We start from the raw sequence: 17,795 nt of genomic DNA on the forward strand, positions 1-17,795 counted from the left end.
GATAGCTAGTTGAAAATACTGTACAATGTTAAATTATATTCATATGCACGTATGTGCACACCACACATGCTTTCACATACACACATACAGATATAACACTAGCTTTCAACAGCCTCAGCTTTTGATTAGCAAGTTGATATATTCTGTTGTGACTGAGTCTATAACTTTGCAGGATGTCAATACCCATTACATGTCAGTATAAAAATCTATTCTTAGGGTTTTTTTAACTTAACTCTATCTCTGAAAAAGAAAAAAAAAACAACCGTCAAATAGGGAATGCAGTTAATGTATGCTTCAAATTAAAAACACTGCTGTCAAAGAGTAGGTTAAATTTAATTCTTATAAAAAGAAATTTCTTAAATATAGATGTATGGTCCTTTCATTATTAAACTTTTTTCAGTGAGAAAATTAAATGACAACAACTTCCTAATAAAATTCTAAATATGATGCAATTTTACATCTCTTATTTAAAGTCTTTTTTTCATAATAAAATCAGCCATTCTAAAAGAAATCTCACCAACAGAAAGCTTTGTAAGTGAAGAGAGAAAAGATTACCCCTGTTTTATAGATATTTATGGTGGTTGTTGCTGTTGTTATTGTTAAGTGTCGTTGAGTCACAGATGACTCATAGTGATTCTATGAATAGTGGCAAGAAGTTGTACTGCAATCCCAAAGAGACACGGTTCGAATCCACCAGATGCTCTGCCGGAGAAGGAGGGACAATTTCCTCCTGTACCAGTCAGATTTGATTTGACGGTACATGCACAAAAAATAATAAAATAAAATAAAAACATATCAGAATACTTGTGTAACTTTTGTCATTTCTCCAAGTTAACAGAGTTTCCAGAGGCAATCCATCTCAGAAATGGATGCCACGCCTGCTTCCAAGCTTGTTTTAATCGGAGAGCTCCACCAAGCACTGTCCACCATGGGTAACCATTATTGCATTTGATCAGTGTCACAGTGTTTAGCATAACAGCAACCCCAAGTTACCTCTGAACCAAGAGTTACCTACCTCTATAAAGCAAATGGACAGACCAGTGCTATACCACTTAGAAGAATGTTTGACCAAAACCAATTAAACCAGGGCCTAAATGTGTTTTCAAATAGGAGGCTGAATCACATCATCTCACACCCATTATGGTTCCATATTGTAAAGTAGGCAAGGGTAGTAGGCTAGGACAAGTGTATTTATCGGTTAAGATTCTGTTCAAGTATTAAGTACGGAAAAGAAAGTGTCCATTGCATAGTGTAATTTCCCAGTCACAAAAATCTGACCTCAAGCTCCCAATCTGTTCTCCTATTTCTTTTTTTTTCATTCTGCAGTACCTTCTGATGCATGGTAGAAAAATGACTTTGACAGTCAGTAACTTGTCCAACCTAATATTACTAGGTTCTTGATAGGTGTCCATTTCATGCTAACAACACGTAACAAGATATGGTATATCCATGTTCAAAAGGATAGAGAGAAAGAGGTGTTTAAGTACTGTGTAATCTAAACTCAATGAGTTTCATTCATTCATTCACTTTGTAACATTTGAGGAAACACTTCAAGGCCTTTCTAGGTATATCAGCTGTTAAGAGTATTTTAATGTCTTTCTATTTATACCCCTTTGTTTTGTGACCTAGTGTCTTTGTTTCAGGGGGTTTGACTGGTTTACAGTTTCTGCTTTTGGAATTTTCTGTTGCCTCCTTGAAGTAATTACTCTCACTTCTGTGTTGAGCCCTCCCATATGCCCTTGTAAATCCCTTCACATGTGTCTGGTCTCCTGATGCAGCATCAACAAGTCCCCAATGTAGAAACTATAAATAAGAAAAGGAAACAGAAGTACAGACCGAGCTATTTGTGATCTGACTCATCCTACTCTGAATGGGAGGCCAGGGCCATTTTCATTTGCTCAGGACTTCAGAGGGAAATTGAAACTTTCCCAAAGGAAATGGGGAAAAAATGTGTTAGGTTCCACCTCACCGCAAGTGCTGATGAATGCAGAGCTGTCCCTGCAAGTCCAATGCCCACTGATTATGTGCACCTCACAAGTTGGAATGCAAGACCTCCTGGATTAGGAGATGATCACGTGCAGGGGACAAGCATGTAAATAAGTGAATGACCACTGGTCCATGATGTGAACATGCTATTCCCCTTTCTCATCTTAAATTCCATAAAAATTATGCATTACACTCCTGCCCACTGCTTCAACACAGTGTGAAATAACCTGACTGGAAAAAAGAATCGAGTAATAATCAAGCACCTGGAGGTTGGCAGCTCAGCGGTGAAGATGATGTGAAATCTGTTGATAGTGAGTCTGAGTTCCCGAGCTGTGAAGTTAATTTTTTAATAATATTTCTAGTTAAATGGCAACAGGGCTTTTGCCTTAACAGGTCCTGTACTATCAGAATAGAACAGTGAACCTTTCCAACCTATTAATCATTGAAAGGTTATGGACTATACACAATCTGGTGGTCCAGAGAATAATAACAGTCTTAATTTAGAACTTTATCATTTAAGTACTACATGAATAATTGTGCATGTATTATCATCGAAGAGAGAATTAAGCTTTAGGTTGGTTATTTATTCAAGTTACACACCTGAAAACCAGGACCTAGACAAAGGACAATATATTTCTAAGATCTGACTTCTTATTTCCTACTCTGGTAGTGTAATATTTGAAAAACAGCAAATGATAAAGATATGTTCACTGACTACAAGCTCATTTTCAAGACAAGATATAGACAAGGATATAGAAACAAGCAAACAGTTAAAGAAATCCCCGGTGCAGGTGAGCTGAGAAGCAAATATGCAAGGAAAAGATGAGAGAAACAGTAGTTGTTGATGTAAGAATTGTATCCATTCCACTTTATATGGGATCAGAAGGAATTGTTCAGTATGTTCCTATTATCTTTGTTCAAACCATCTATTTTCTTCCATGCTGCCTGAATGTCTTTATGAGACACTACTGGTTATCCAGGTTTTGAAGACTTTAGTTTTTGTTTTCACAGAAACAGTACTTGTTCTTAGGTACCATTGAGTCATATCCAATTCACAATGACTTGAGTGCTACGAAAGATCAACCCCCCATTCGGCATCATTCTCACAATCTCCACTGTGCTTAAATTAACCCTATTGTTGGAATAGCTGTGTCAGTCCATTTCAGTGAAGGTCTTCCTCTCTGCTGATCAGATGTTTTTCCCCAGCACCATGTCTTTTGCCAAAGACTGGCATATAAAGCAAGTAAAACTATCCTGGCTTGAGCCAAGACTTTCTTACTCTTTACACTCACATCTTTAATTGTTAACACTTTAAAGGATGGTGGCAATGGACCAGTGTTGGTCATCTAGCTTTTGTGTTTTATAATAGTAATATAGATGGATTCCTTGTTTGTAAGGAATCCTAGTAGTGCAGTGATTAAACTGCTTTATTGTTAACCAAAAGGTCAATGGTTCAAAACTACACACTGAAAGATGTGGAAATCTGTTTCAACAATAATTTATCGCCTTGGAAACACAATGATATGGTTCTCTCAGGATTATTAATGGCAGAAAACACTTGAGTGTGATTTGGGGTCCTTGGGTCTAGGAAGTAGAATAGTTAGAGACAACTAACAGGCAGTTTCTTTTCAAATGGTTCAGAAGAATTCTTTTCACTGTATTTTCAATTTTACTTCATATATTGTTTTCTAAATAAAAGCTACTCCTTGGAGGCAAGGATTCAGAGGCTTCGTCTGACATACTCTGGACATGTTGTAAGAAGAGACCAGTCCTTGGAAAGGGACATCATGCTTGGGAGGGTGGAAGGACAACGCAGGAGGGGAAGGCCCTCTGGGAGATCGATTGATTCAGTGACTGGGGTAATAGGGATGGGTGTATCAGAGATAATGTGAATGGCACAGGACAGAGCAGAGTTTGGGCTGTTGTACATAGGGTCACTATGAGTGGCAAGTGATTCGATGGCATATAACAACAACAACAAACAAAAGCATTTTTTTTAAATAGGCATTATTTATCTGAGTAGAAAAAAGTCACTTCATGTAATTTCATTTTAAAAAATATTGTATTATCATCTACTTTGTCTTAAATAATAAACAAAGAACTTCATGATCTATAAATGCCATTATGTTGTAAGCTCAATTTGACCTTGTACGTTAGATTACACAGGATAAGATGGTCAAGCATAGCATGGAACAATTCTTTAGGCTACAATCTTCACTTTTAATAAGCCATTTTCAAGCTCCTATCCTTCTACCCTTTAATCCTCTTCTTAAGTTTTGGCTGTTTTATTTAAAGTACTTCATAAATTCATCCCAAAGGGAGTGTTTTAAAGAAAATTTTGAAATATCTGTGCTTCATGGAATGGGGAAATTTCCTGTTTCCCTGATACTAAACTCCCAGTAGAAACTCTTGTGCTTTTTGTATTTCTTTCAATTTGTGTCTATGGGTTTTACATCCATAAACTACCGATCAAATTTCTTAACTCTTCTTTCTCCTTGGGTAATGCAATCTCAATGCTCAGTAGTCAACCTACGTGCTCACAGCAGTATCTAACCGCTATTTCTTAGGCATCTGGGCTTAGCTCCCAGGAGCCACTTGCAACATTCACATCTATTACCCAGGTCATCTTTAATGTTTAGCTTTGAAATAAGAATTCTATGCTAATATCTTCAAAAGTCAACCATCCCCAAAACATTTATTCAGCTACATTCCCCAAAGAATTATATGTGTTTATTTGCTTTGCTTTTAGTGACTAGGAAATATCAAACTTAATCATAGATTCACCGTCATTTCAGCATTAGCACTTAAACTAAAAAAAAAATTCACTTGGCTCGTGTTAGAAATGACATATTTCTGGAATCCTTTTCCCCTTTAACGTTCTTCTTTCTGGTATATTTGCCTCTCCATTGTTAATTGTTTGGGGTTATTTTGCTATGAAAATTCAATTTTCAAGATCCTGAATTTCTGCCTCCTACAAATGCTTCAGCGAGACACTCTTTTATACTGATGCTCCTTTCAGGATAAAATTCAATCTTGTAACTCCACGTTATTACTTAGTTTTTAATTTTTATGATGTAAAAAAACTGTAGCAGCATATGCTGAACTCTAAAAGAAGAACAAAAATGACATTTGTAGGTTAGCCACCAGCAGCTGTACTCTGAAAGCTTGTATTTAACATCGGAGAATTTAGTGAGTGCTTGTCAATTTATGATATGGTTGAAAATTTCTTTGGGGTGCCAGGCTAGCTCAAAGTGACCTCTTTTTAGGAAACTTATGTGCCTGTATGTTATTGTGCTTGCCGTTTATTCAGCCACAGACCAAAGGGACTAAGACCAAATCAAGCTAAATCAAAACTCTACTTTATTTTAAGGAATTTTGAAATTACAAATGAGAAAAAAAGTGTATTAGCTTTGACAAGACTCGTAAATTGGAAAGAAACTTATAAGCGTGGGGTGGCCATTACAAAACCATTAGGGAATGCAGATTTTGAAAGCTTCCTGATGGCTCTATTGTCCTTGAATTCAATAAAATGTACCAGTATCTTTTCTAAATTTGTTTACCTGAAATTAGATGAAAATGTATTTTATGCTGTTTTAAAACATGGAGTTTCAAATTCTAAATTATTTTTAGCACTGGAGCTTCAGGTAAAATGGTAACATCAAAGATGTGCTAATTCTACGAAAGATAAGATTCAGCTGTACTGAAATCCCTGTCCGGTCCATTCATTCTATGATATTAAGATAGAGATTAAAATTCCAATGTTGAAGGACTATGTAAGGAAAGGACTGGGAGAAAATTTGTTCTTACCCAAATGTTCACATCAGCCCCCACTATTACACTTCTTACCCAGGAGAGAAGCAAAAAGCTTGCATACCTAAAATGATAATATGTTTATCTACACAAATCATGCACTCATATTTACAATGAACTCATTGCTATCAAGACAAAACTGGCTCATTGATGATCCTCGAGTTTCTGAGGCTGTAAATCATCCAGGAGAAAATTACACATCTTATTACCAACATGTCATGGGTGGATTAAAACTGCCACTAGTGTATGGCCTTTAGGTAATGAATTTGCATTGCTATTGAGTTGAAATAAATTCATAACTGACCCTCCAGTGGATTGTCCAAGACTATAACTCAGATGGGAGGACACTGCCCAACTTTCTCCTGTGGAGAAATCTAGTGGATTCAAAGCCGTGACCTTGCAGTTAACAGTGTTACACATATTATACCACCAGAACTCCCAAGGAGATTTCATAAGGACAACTAAAATACTGTCTGTTATTATAGAAAGATATTGATTTTTGTTGTTGTTAGGCATTACCAAGTCAAATACAACCCAAAACAGCCCCAAGAACAACAGATCTGAACCCTGTCCAGTCTTGTGCCATCTCACCATCTCTGACATACTCAGGTCTATTGCTGCAGTCAGTACGTTAATTCATCCGGCTGAAGGTCTTCCTCTCTTTTGTCGACCCTTCACCTTTCAAAGCATGACGTCATTCTCCAAGGAATGTCCTCACCCAGCAACATACCCAAAGTATGTGGGATGAAGCTTTAACATCTTTGCCTCCAAAGAGCACTCCAACTGCACCTTCTCCAAGACATATCTATTTGTTCTTTTGGTAAATATTATTCTAATGGAAAAATACTAGTTGTAATTTGCCAATAACCAGTCCATTTTATATGAAGAGATGAGTCCCTGGGGAAAGAAATCATTCCTGGAAAAGTAGATCAAAGGGAAAGAGGAAGATCGCTAATGAAATGGATGAACACAGCACTGCAAGTGTCCCCACGCACAGCAGAGAATGTGATGCTGGAGCAGGAACAAGTCATGGTCACTATGTTGAACACAGGGGCGCTGTTAATCTGAGCCAGCTCCATAGCACTTAAGAACAACATGGTGGTAAAGTCATATTGACCTAGCAGATGATTCAACAAGTGATCAGACAAGAAATAGGGCTGTGCTTTCATCAATTTTGTGGCTTCAAATAAAAATCACAAAACAACAACAACAATCATTGTTACTCATTGGTAATAGGAAGTTGCCAAAATTTTGTTTGGCAAAAAAGAATTTTACAAAAATGTATACTACATCTTTTGCCAGCATATTATAAGGTGGTTGTTGTTCGGTGTTATAGAGTCGAGGACGACTCATAGTGATTCTGTGAACAACGGATCTGAACCCCGTCCTATCCTGTGCCATCCTCATCATCTATGACACACATGAGCCCATTACTGCAACCACTGTATCAATCAGTCTCATTGAAGGTCTTCCTTTCTTTCAATGACCCTCCACCTTTCCAAGCATAATGTCTCTTTCGAAGAAATAGCTCCTTCTAGCAACATACCCAAAACATGTGAAGGACAGGTTTACTCAGGGTTTTTATTTCAGTCATAGAGAGAGGGCTATTTGTAAATCTGCTAGTATTAAGGACCAATACTTGCGTCACATAGTTGTTATTGTTCTAGCTCTGTTGGTATAGCAAGGACTCACTAGGTGTAATTCTTAGCGAGTTGTGGTGCTAACCCAAAATCCTATGAGTCGAGAGATCAGAATACACCAGCAGCTTGGCAGGAGAAAGATGAGCAGTCTCTTCCCAAGATTTACAACCTCAAACACCCACTGAAAGGTCACCATGAGTGAAAAGGATTCTAAGAGCACTAAGTTCAGTGAGTGAGCCATGGCAGTTATTAACGGAGCACCATCAACTGGAGACACATTCCAGGAGACACAGAGCAGAGTCCAAGTTGATTACAGAAAATTCTGTTTGATGGTACTTATTGGAAGCATGCTCTCACTCTGAAGATGCCTTCACATTCTTCTGCAGTTAACTCACTCACCACAGCCACAATGGTGTCTACTAACCACTGGTCTATCATCAGCAGTTTGTTCTTTTGTATTGTTGAGTAATGTCCCAGCACATAGATATGTTCTAATTTGTTTACCCAATCACCCTTTATCAGGCATTTGCATGGTCTCAAATGTGAGTCTATTATTAATAAGGCTGCCATACTGTTGAGACAATTACAAGTGGTGGTGTTGTCAGAACTGACTCACAGTGGATCCTCCAGCTGGTTTTCAGAGATAGTTTAATCGCACGGGAGGAAGAGATTGCCCACCCATCTCCTGTAGATTCCAACCACGTATCATTGGGATTGCAGAGCAAATTCTTACCACTAGGCCACTGTAATATGCTTTATTTAATGCCATTTAAGTTTCATTTCTCTTGGGAAAAATAACAGTATAATTGGTAAGCCAAATTATAAGTAAGCCAAATGGTAAGTGTATATCTGACTTCAAGAGAATATGAAAATCTATAGTCCAAAGGGCCCAAACAGTTTTCTATTCCCAATATCACATACACCACAAAAACCCACTGCTGTCAGATCAATCCAGCTCATGACAATCCTCTAGGGGGGTTCAACAGCTGTAAATATTCACTGGAGGAGAATTCTAGTCTTTCTCCCAAGGAACACTTGGCAGAATCAAAGCAGAGATTTTTTTAATATAAAATTTTTATTTTATAATAGTTTACTTACAAAGTTCATATACATCATTTTTCACACCAGATCTTTCCCATTTCTTTAACCTAACCCACCCTCTACCCATCAATTGTGCCACCTTACGATTATGCCTCCCACCCATCCTCACCCCTATGCCCCCCTTTCCCCTTTGGATCCTCATACACGTTTTACTAGTTCTCTATTTCTACAATAATGGTCTTATACAGTATTTGTCCTTATGGGACTGAGTTAGTTCAATCAGCCTTTTTTTTTTCTAGGCACATCTATTTTTTTATTCTAAGCTACACTTCTCTAATGACTGATGTACATTACCTGCCTTTGAATTACAGTGTTGAAGAAGAGTATTGCCTATAACATAGGCTGCCAGAAGAACAAACCAACCTGCTGTGGAGAAAGAACAAGTAGGGTTCTCCTTTGAGACAAAGATGATGAAACTTCATCTTACATACTTTGGATGTGACATCAGCAGGCACAAGCCTTTGGAAGAAGACATCGTACTGGAAAAACATAGATGATGAAGAGATTGAGATTGTTAACAGCTTGAGCTTGCTTGGCTCTACAGTCAACACTCTTGGTACCAGCAGCCAAGAAATTAAAAGACTAATTGCACTGGGAATGTCTGCTGTCAGAGATCTTTGCACACAGTAATGAAGAGCAACAATGTCAGTGTGGAGACGCAGGTGCACCTGATACAGGCCATGGTCTGCAATTACTTGCTATGCACCAGAGAGCTGGACAATGACTAGGGATGATAGAAGGAGAGTTGATGCCTTTGGAGCTTTGGTGCTGGAGAAGAGTATTGAACATACCATGGACTTCTAGGAGAACAAACAAGTTCATACTGGAGAGACTGAATGAAGCCAGGCTGCTCCTTGAAGGCAAGGATTCTGAAGCTTTGTCTGACACACTTTGTACATGTTGCAAGGCGGGATCAGTCCTTGGAGAGGGATGTCATGCTTGGGAGGGTGGAGGGACAGCACAGGAGAAGTAGACCCTCCATGAGGTAGACTGATTTAGTGAGTGGTGTAATGAGGATAGTGTGTCAGAGACAATAAGATTGGCAAGGGATAGAGCAGCGTTTAGGGCTATTGTACATAGATAAGTGGCTCGATGGCTTATAACAACAACGGCAAAGGGAATGATGCTGTTGTATGCCATCATCTTTTTTATAATCTTTTTTTCTGAGAGTCTTCATCTTTTCACTCATTATGATGTTTTGTTCTTTAAATCTTTAAAAATATTTCAGGTCTTTATTTTAAAGTCTATTTATGCTAATATTAATACTTCTGTAACCTTGAGCTTCTTTTTTTTCTGAGTTATGGGTCAGCATTTTCCTGAGTTATTTCTAATAGACGTGATAACTATTTTACTCTGGACATTTTAAAGGCTGACCTGAAGAGTACATGAATTGTTGTTGCTTTCCTTTGAAATGTTAATCTTATATTTACAGATAGATAAATGTGTTTTCCAACTATTTAGGATGATTTGGAGTAGTATCTTATACTTTATAAGTAAACTAAAACAAAATCCACAAACTCAGTGCCACTAACTAAGTCAATTGTGATTTATATCCCCACCCAACCCTATCATGTTTCCAAGGCAACATGAAGAAACTGGCCATCTTTCTCCTGCAGACCAATTAGTAGATACCAACCACCAGAGCATTATATCCTATAAATCTGCACAGCAGCTTGCTACAGAACATGCCACCCCAGGTAGAGTTATTGATAGTGAGTTTGGAGTGCCATCAAGTTGGAACCAGCTCAGAATTGACTCTCTATCAGGTTGTCAGAGGTATAAATCTCATGAAAGGAGATTGCTCATCTTTCTCCTGCATGGAAACTGGTGGATTCAAACCCTGTGCCTGCAGTTAACAGTAGAACTCCTTACCCATTAGGTCATCATTCTGAGTTAGAGTGCCACAATTTCTATGTACTTTTCCTGAGTCTAAATAATAAGATCTCCCCACCCTGGATAGTCAGAAGTCCCATATCTATATAGGAAGATGTCTGGAATTTCTGTTCATCTAATATCCACAGTAATCACCTCTCTAGGCCTTCCAGAATTTTCACCTGTGCATGTGGATCTCAGCATTCATCTGAAGAACTAGGAATACTGTTCTTTCTCCATACCTTTTTAATCTATATGTTGAGCAGAACATTCAAGAACCTGGACTTGGTGAAGAAGAATGTGGAATTAAGATTGGAGGAAGATTCATCTGCATTATACAGATGACACAGCTGGGCTCACTGAAACTGAGGAGGACTTAAAGCATTTGCTATAGAAAATCAAGGACTGCTCCCTTCAGTACAAATTGCATCTCAACATCAAGAAAACAAAGATCCTCACTACCAAGCCAACAGGCTTGATAGATGGATCCTGATAGATGGAGACAGATTGAGGTTGTTAATGTTCATCTTGTTCAGGTCTATAATCAACACCCTTGGCACCAGCAGTAGCAAATCAAAAGAATTATATTGCAAAACCTATCATCAAGGACTTCTCCAGAGAACTAAAAAGCAAAGATGTCAGTCTAGAGACTAAGTTGCTTCTGATCCAGGCCAAGGTCTTGTCAACTGCTTGCTATCTGAGAGCTGGACATGGCTACGATGACAGAAGAATTGATGCCTTTAAGTTATGGTGCTAAAGAAGAGTATTGAACATACAATGAATTTCCAAGAGAACAAACAATTCTGTACTGGAGAGAGCTTAACCAGGTTGCATCATGGAGGCAAGGATTTTGAAACTCTGTCTCACATGCTTTGGTGCTTTGGGCATATTTCCAGAAGGGAACAGTCCTCACAGAAAGACATCATATTTGGAAGGATGGATTGTCAGTGCCGGGGAGGAAGACACTGGATGAGATGGACTGACACTGTACTGTGGCAATGGGGTCAGGTGTGTCAGAGATGGTGAGGCTGGCTCAGGATAGGGAAAGGTTACAGGGCTGTTGTTCATCGTGTCATTAAGAGTCATATTTGAGTGAATGAATGGCATGTAAGGACAGAAATAACTGTAATAGGAGAGCTATGGTGTTCTAATGATAAGAAGCTGTGCTGCAACCCCAAAGACACGTGGTGCAAACCCACCAGCAGCTCTGCAGGAGGATGGGCAATCTCCTTTGGCTAGTTGTTGTTGTTGTTGTTGTTGTTGTTGTTAAGTACCGTTGAATCGCTTGTGACCCATAGCGACCCTATGTATAACAGCCCTAAATTCTGTTCTGTCCTGTGCCAATCTCATCTTGTACATAGGGTTTTCAGAGGCCTGCTATTTTGGAAATGGATGGCCAATCCTTCTTCCTAGCGTGTCTTAATCTGAATGTTCAGATTTAGAGAAGTATCCAACAGATAAGCATTTTACAGAAAAAGTGAAAATATATCCCTTATTGTGGAATTAACCATTAGTTTCGGTGTCATCCCTGCCCTTGGCACAAGTGTCCTGACCCACTTATTTCTTTGATCCACCAAGATGCCCCTCTACTTCTACCCACTCGGCTATTTACTGCCTCTGAAAACCTCCAGATGGTCAGCTATGAGCTAGTTCTGACTCTTTGGTAGACAACAAAAACAACAACAAGAAGACTATAACAAGCTCTGTAGTTCTTTCTCCCACTTTTCTGAGATACTACAAACACTAAATCCAGTCGCTTCTGAAGCCTCTAAATCATATTTCTAACTTATCAGATCATGATAATTCTGGCAGGTGCTTATGTTCTGCTTATCTGCACGATGGTCCAGAAATTATATCCAATTGAAACTCTGGATAATTATGAATATTACCTCATTAATATTTTTTCTTAGAATTGTTAGTCATCCACAATCTATTATATAGTATCTAAAAACTACAGCTTCCTTTAGTTTGTCTAATTTAAAACAACTCTTTATGTCAAGGGGTCTACACCAGCATGCATTTTTCCAGCCTGGTCAGGGCAAAAGTCCACCTTAAAGCAATTTCAAATCATAAAATACATGGCGCATTTTCTCTTGACTCCAAAATTGAATTTCAGCTTAATCTCTACAACGAGAGTGATTGTTCCCTTTTTTCAAGCAAAGAAGGTTAAAAGAAAATTACTTCAAAGAAAACTTATACAGGCCCCAATCTTGCCTCCTGCTTTATCTTCCATCTTCCTGCTACTGCTAGTGCTAATATTAATTCAAGTTAGAGAATTCGGCTTTTCCAAATATCGAAGCTGTAAATCATCAGCCTCTCTCAGTCAGTGTGGGTTTTATACTGCAGATAGGAAAAACTCGCTTCAGAAAGACTGTGTTTTCTTCTTTTCACTTTCAGGTGGATCTTTTTCAAAGCAAGCTTATGGCACATAAATGAAAAGGCCGAGAGGAAGGGAAAGCCCTGGGCATAGCTGATCAGGTTTCTGGCTCTGTGATTCTCTGGTCCACTCTTCTGGATGTCAGCTTCGCTGTCTACTTGACTTGCTCTTGGCGGCAACATGACTGCCAAATTATAAAAGCTTTATCACTACATTCCAGGCCATACCAGAGGAGAAAGTTCATTAGTGTAAAAGGATTGTCATAAAAGATACTGGATTTACTTTGATTAGAATTATTTCAATGCTAGCACATCCAAATTGATTTAATATAGAGCTTATGCTCCTCTGTCAAATCTATACACATCCTAAATAGAAATTGCAGGCCATGGGAAAGGGAGCAGCCACTGTAAGCTTCTTCAGAAGACGATCACAGTGTCTACTTCAGCTGTATTCTGGTCTTGTTTATTTAATATTATAGTACAAGTGCTTCCTTAATATTTATGATTTTTTTTATAAGATTAAATTGGTTAAATGAACTGTTGGATAAATTCTCACCATGTTTGGGAATACTAAATGATCTTGAAGCCTCAAAGAATACAAATATCTTCCAAAAGATCCTGAAATATTCCGAGGGACAGATTGATTTTGTTGTTGTTTTAGATGCTGCTCGGCTCCTAGTAACCCCATCTCCAACTGAATGAAGTCATGACCAATCCGGAAACATTCTTACCATCTGTGCCATGCTTAAGTCCACTGTCGTCAATCCATCTCAATAAGGATTTTCCTGTTTCACTGGCTTTCTCCTTTTCCAAACATGATATCCTTTCCCAGGGATTGTTCCTCTTGACCACAAGCCCACAGAGTGTCACTATCTTTGATCTGAGGACCATTCCGGCTACTATCTGCCTTCCAAGACAGACTTGCTTGTTCTTTTCACATCTTGTGGTATATTCAATATTCTTTGCCATCAGCTATCTACCTTCAGACCTCTGAGGGTCTTTCTGTATCACTAATGTGGGATTTCATTCTCCCTTCACCCTTGTATCACTCTCTTGTCCTTCCTTCCATCCCTTCCTTCTGGTGCCCGTCCTCGCTTGCCCCACGTAATCTCACTGAATCAAAGACTTCAATGGGCAAATGGAAGGGTTTGACCACTACCAATTCTGTCATAAGACCATACTACTATTTCAGATAAAGTAAGTGGAGTGTTGCAAGTGGCAAAGCATTTGACTATGAATTAAAAAATTGCCGCTTCAAATCCATGCAAAGGCATGTTAGATGAAAGGTCTTTTCTTTCTGAAAGGACATACCCTTGGAAACTCTCTGGAGTATAGTTGAACTCTGCAACAGATGGAGGTATGTTGAGTCTGACTTGACTGACAACTGTCTTTTTAAATAAAAGATTAGTAACATTGCTACATCTCAACATGGTCTAAGCTAACTTTCTGATACAATTTACAATATTCTACAACACTCTCTCTTAATTGCACTAATAGTTCTTAAATATATTCCATCCTTTAACTTTTATAGGTTTTCAAAGTATGCCGTTGAGAAACAAATCCAATCTAAAATCTATACAGAACATTTAGTACAAGGTCACAAAGCAAATACCCAATAAATTTTAAGTATTATCAATAAATAAGAAAAGCACCTATCTGGTGACCTAGTCTATAGAAGACTCACACTGTTAACCTAAAGGTGGCCTGTAGAATTCACCAGCCCTTCAAGGGAGGCATCAAAGCAATCTGGTCCCACATAATTTACAGACTTTGGAATCCTGCTGGAGGGTCAGCTATGAGTCGGCTTCAACTCAACAGTAATGAATTTGAGGGGTTTTTCTGAAGTGTTAATGAAATTAACCCTGAAACAAATTTCTAGATTTGTCCAGTAGACAAATTCCTACCAAAAAGCAAAACAACAGAAGACCCTCAGATGGTGAAAAGGAATTCTGCCTTCTACTCTTAAGTGTTATGTTGCTAGTTTAACTTGCATCCCACAGAAATAATTTATTTGCTTCCCTCTCCCTAACTATTTCTCTCAGGCATCATGTCTATATTCCTTGTAATTTGGGTAGGAGGAGGCCAAGATTAAAGAGTGAAGGTGTCAAATATGCAGTAGAGGATGTTAATCTGCATTCAAGAAACAGTTTGAGCGGTTAGAAGAGTCCAATAATTGTTAATCTTAGGCTATAATCAGTATTTTAAAAGACTGAGATTCTGCTTGTCTTTCTCAGCTGCCTGATTCATCCTATTACTTTATTCAGATGATAAGAGCTGAAAATTGCACAAGATGAAATGTTTTGCATGAGGCCAAAGACTTTGTAACCTTAAGTAAGATTAAAGAGCTTTTCTCTAGAGGATCAACTTAGACAGACCCCGGAGTGTTTTCCTGGTCCTCTGACCTGAGACAGAGCACTGGAGCGCAGCCTCCCACTGGGCGGTGGACACCACCCCCTCTCTGTGGGGCACAATTAATTAGTGTCTCTCTGAAGCTCTTCCAAACGACTGTCCAAAGGACATACATAACAGTAGCCCCTCAAGCATAATCATCCTGTCAACCTTTAGCACCCTGTGGCCCATTTACGCGGCTGGTGTTTTAACACTTTTAGTCCTGCGGTAAATTTAGCACAGCCACATGCAAAACGTCCTTATTCTCCGGAGAGAGCATTTTTAATATTATCCTTTGCAGATAAGCAACTCAAAATGTACTCCTTCCTTTCCTCCATTCAGAACAGCCTTGCACAGTGGCAGGCAACCTTACTAGAAATGGGACCCCAACCATCTGAAACACACAAAGAGCATCAGAACCATTTCCAAGCAGGACACCAAATGATTGCCTGTTGAAATAGAGGTCCACAGGCTGCAGCGGGACTGAAGGCAACTGCACACACATCATCCATCATGTTCCTGTCTGGGGCACCGAGTGGGGAATCTGTCGCCTCCACTGCTCCTGGGAGTCCAGAGCCTATCAATCTCACCATTTCAGCAGTGTCCTCGATGCCTTTCATTCTCCACTTGTGTTGGAGATCTGGAGATTTCTGCAGATGATCCCTGCCCTTCCATCTGCTTTGGCATCTGTGCGAGGAGCAGGAGCAAAGCTTCACAGCTGTGGTTTCCCTCGCCCAAGCTTCCAGGACCAAGGCTGCAGATGCTCTAAGCACAATATAATTGGGACAGTCTTTCAACGGCTGCTCACATGTTCTTTTTGAGTTATGTAGAGAAACAAAATCTATCAGAAGTCATTCTGAGCACTGTCGTTTCTCCTCATGGCCCAAAGAGCCACAACAAACTATCAAGCAAGCAATCTCCCAAGATTGCTGCTCACGATGATTCAAATCACGAAATCTCCTTCATTTGAACCAGTAGGAAGGAACATTCTGTGGTACTAAAGATAAGAAAATAAATGAGAGCAATTAAATCCTGAAATTTTTCATTCTTCAACTTGGAGTTTTCTCTATATGTACATCCATATCCCTTTAAATGGTACTTGTCATAGAAATTTTTTAAAATGTGGGTAATTCTTTCAAACAAGGGATGTTAATCCATAGGCTTTAGGTCAAATTCAACCTTCTGCCAGTTTTATTGTAACACACATAATCACTCATTTATGTATGTCTGCTTTCACGCTACAACTGCACAGGTGAGTTGTTGTAACACAAAAAGTGTAGCTGGCAAAGTCTAAAATATTTATTCTCTTATTCAAGAAAAGAACATGAGGAAAGGAGATGTAACCTTGGGTATGATGAAAGACCCACTGGACAGCTTGGATGGAGAAAAATACCTTGACACTCAGGCTGTTCTACACCATGCTAAGCAGTTCCAGGCTGGAGTTAATAGACTGAAGTCCTGTGTAATTATCATACATATTCTTCGAGACCTCTGTCAGAGGGTTCTGACTTGCTCTGATTTTCCAATCTGGGTTATGGAGTTACTGGTTGAGAATGCAATTGGTAGTGTTTTTAATTCTCAAAGCCCTGCGAGTGCACTAAGAAGAGTGTTTGAGTGTTTATCTTTAGGAATTATTCTTAAAGGCAGTCCCGAACTTCTTGGATCCCTTCGATACCTTGGCAACAATGACTGATTAGCAGTGTGATCCAGTGCACAGTTTGCTTTGGGACTCCTTGCATTCTGCCAGATACACAAGGTTCTAGGCACGGATCACTTACCCCAAATGAGCCAACTTTTTAACATCCACAACAACAGAAAACAAACAAGGGATAGCAATGGAGTTGATGGACTTGAAGCTCGGGGGGGTGGGGGGAAGATTATAACTTTTAAAAAGTTTCTGTAAATCTTCAGTGTTACAAAAAGCTTTAGGTGCCTGTTTGTTAGTTGTTTTTCATTCATAATTATGTCTAGTTTGAAAAATTTATCAAGAACTTAAAGAATTTCATGGAGGCACCAAGTTTTACTCAGACATTATAAACATAGTGCACAATGTTAGGTATTATATGAATGGAAAGACACACATACCCCTCCCCTCAAAAAAAAATGTGCTCTCACCAGGAGGAGGCTGTGGCTCACATTTCTTCCTTATTTGGGTTTTATTTGCCAGTCACCGTAGATCTTCCTATTTTTGTCTTCCAATAACTAATACATTGTCCCATTAAATCTTTGCTTTATTTGACACAAAAAAATAGAAAATAGAATATTTATTACTTGACACTTTAAAAAAATGTTTGCTAACTTCTGATATATGAGAAAATAAATTACTATATACTTTGGTAACTTAGAATCAGGCTTTTATTTCCATATGTATATTTTTTAGACTCTTAAAGAATATATAACCTTATCTTCATTCTCTTTTTAATTTCTGTTTAAGAGGAAAAAGAAGCAGCAATTCTCAGTTCTTTCCTCAAAACAAAACAAAAAACAAATACACTTTCCTAGTGAAATTGATTAAATGGGAACAGAATAAAATCTCTCCTTCATGGGAAATTGATTGGATGCTCTCTTCATTGGTGTTCTCTGTGCTCTCTGGAACTGTTGTTGTTATGTGCCATCCAGTCA

The 17,795-nt window shown here is 38.7% G+C and overlaps 1 pseudogene; it reads left to right on the plus strand.

Annotated features, from left to right (window-relative positions):
- Window positions 1-1,937: 1,937 nt before the first annotated feature.
- Window positions 1,938-17,076, plus strand: LOC102876521 (annotated as a pseudogene).
- Window positions 17,077-17,795: the final 719 nt, after the last annotated feature.

Source organism: Elephantulus edwardii, unplaced genomic scaffold (assembly GCF_000299155.1).
Source record: "Elephantulus edwardii isolate Elephantulus edwardi_28Jun2011 unplaced genomic scaffold, EleEdw1.0 scaffold00014, whole genome shotgun sequence".
Taxonomy (NCBI): Eukaryota; Metazoa; Chordata; class Mammalia; order Macroscelidea; family Macroscelididae; genus Elephantulus; species Elephantulus edwardii.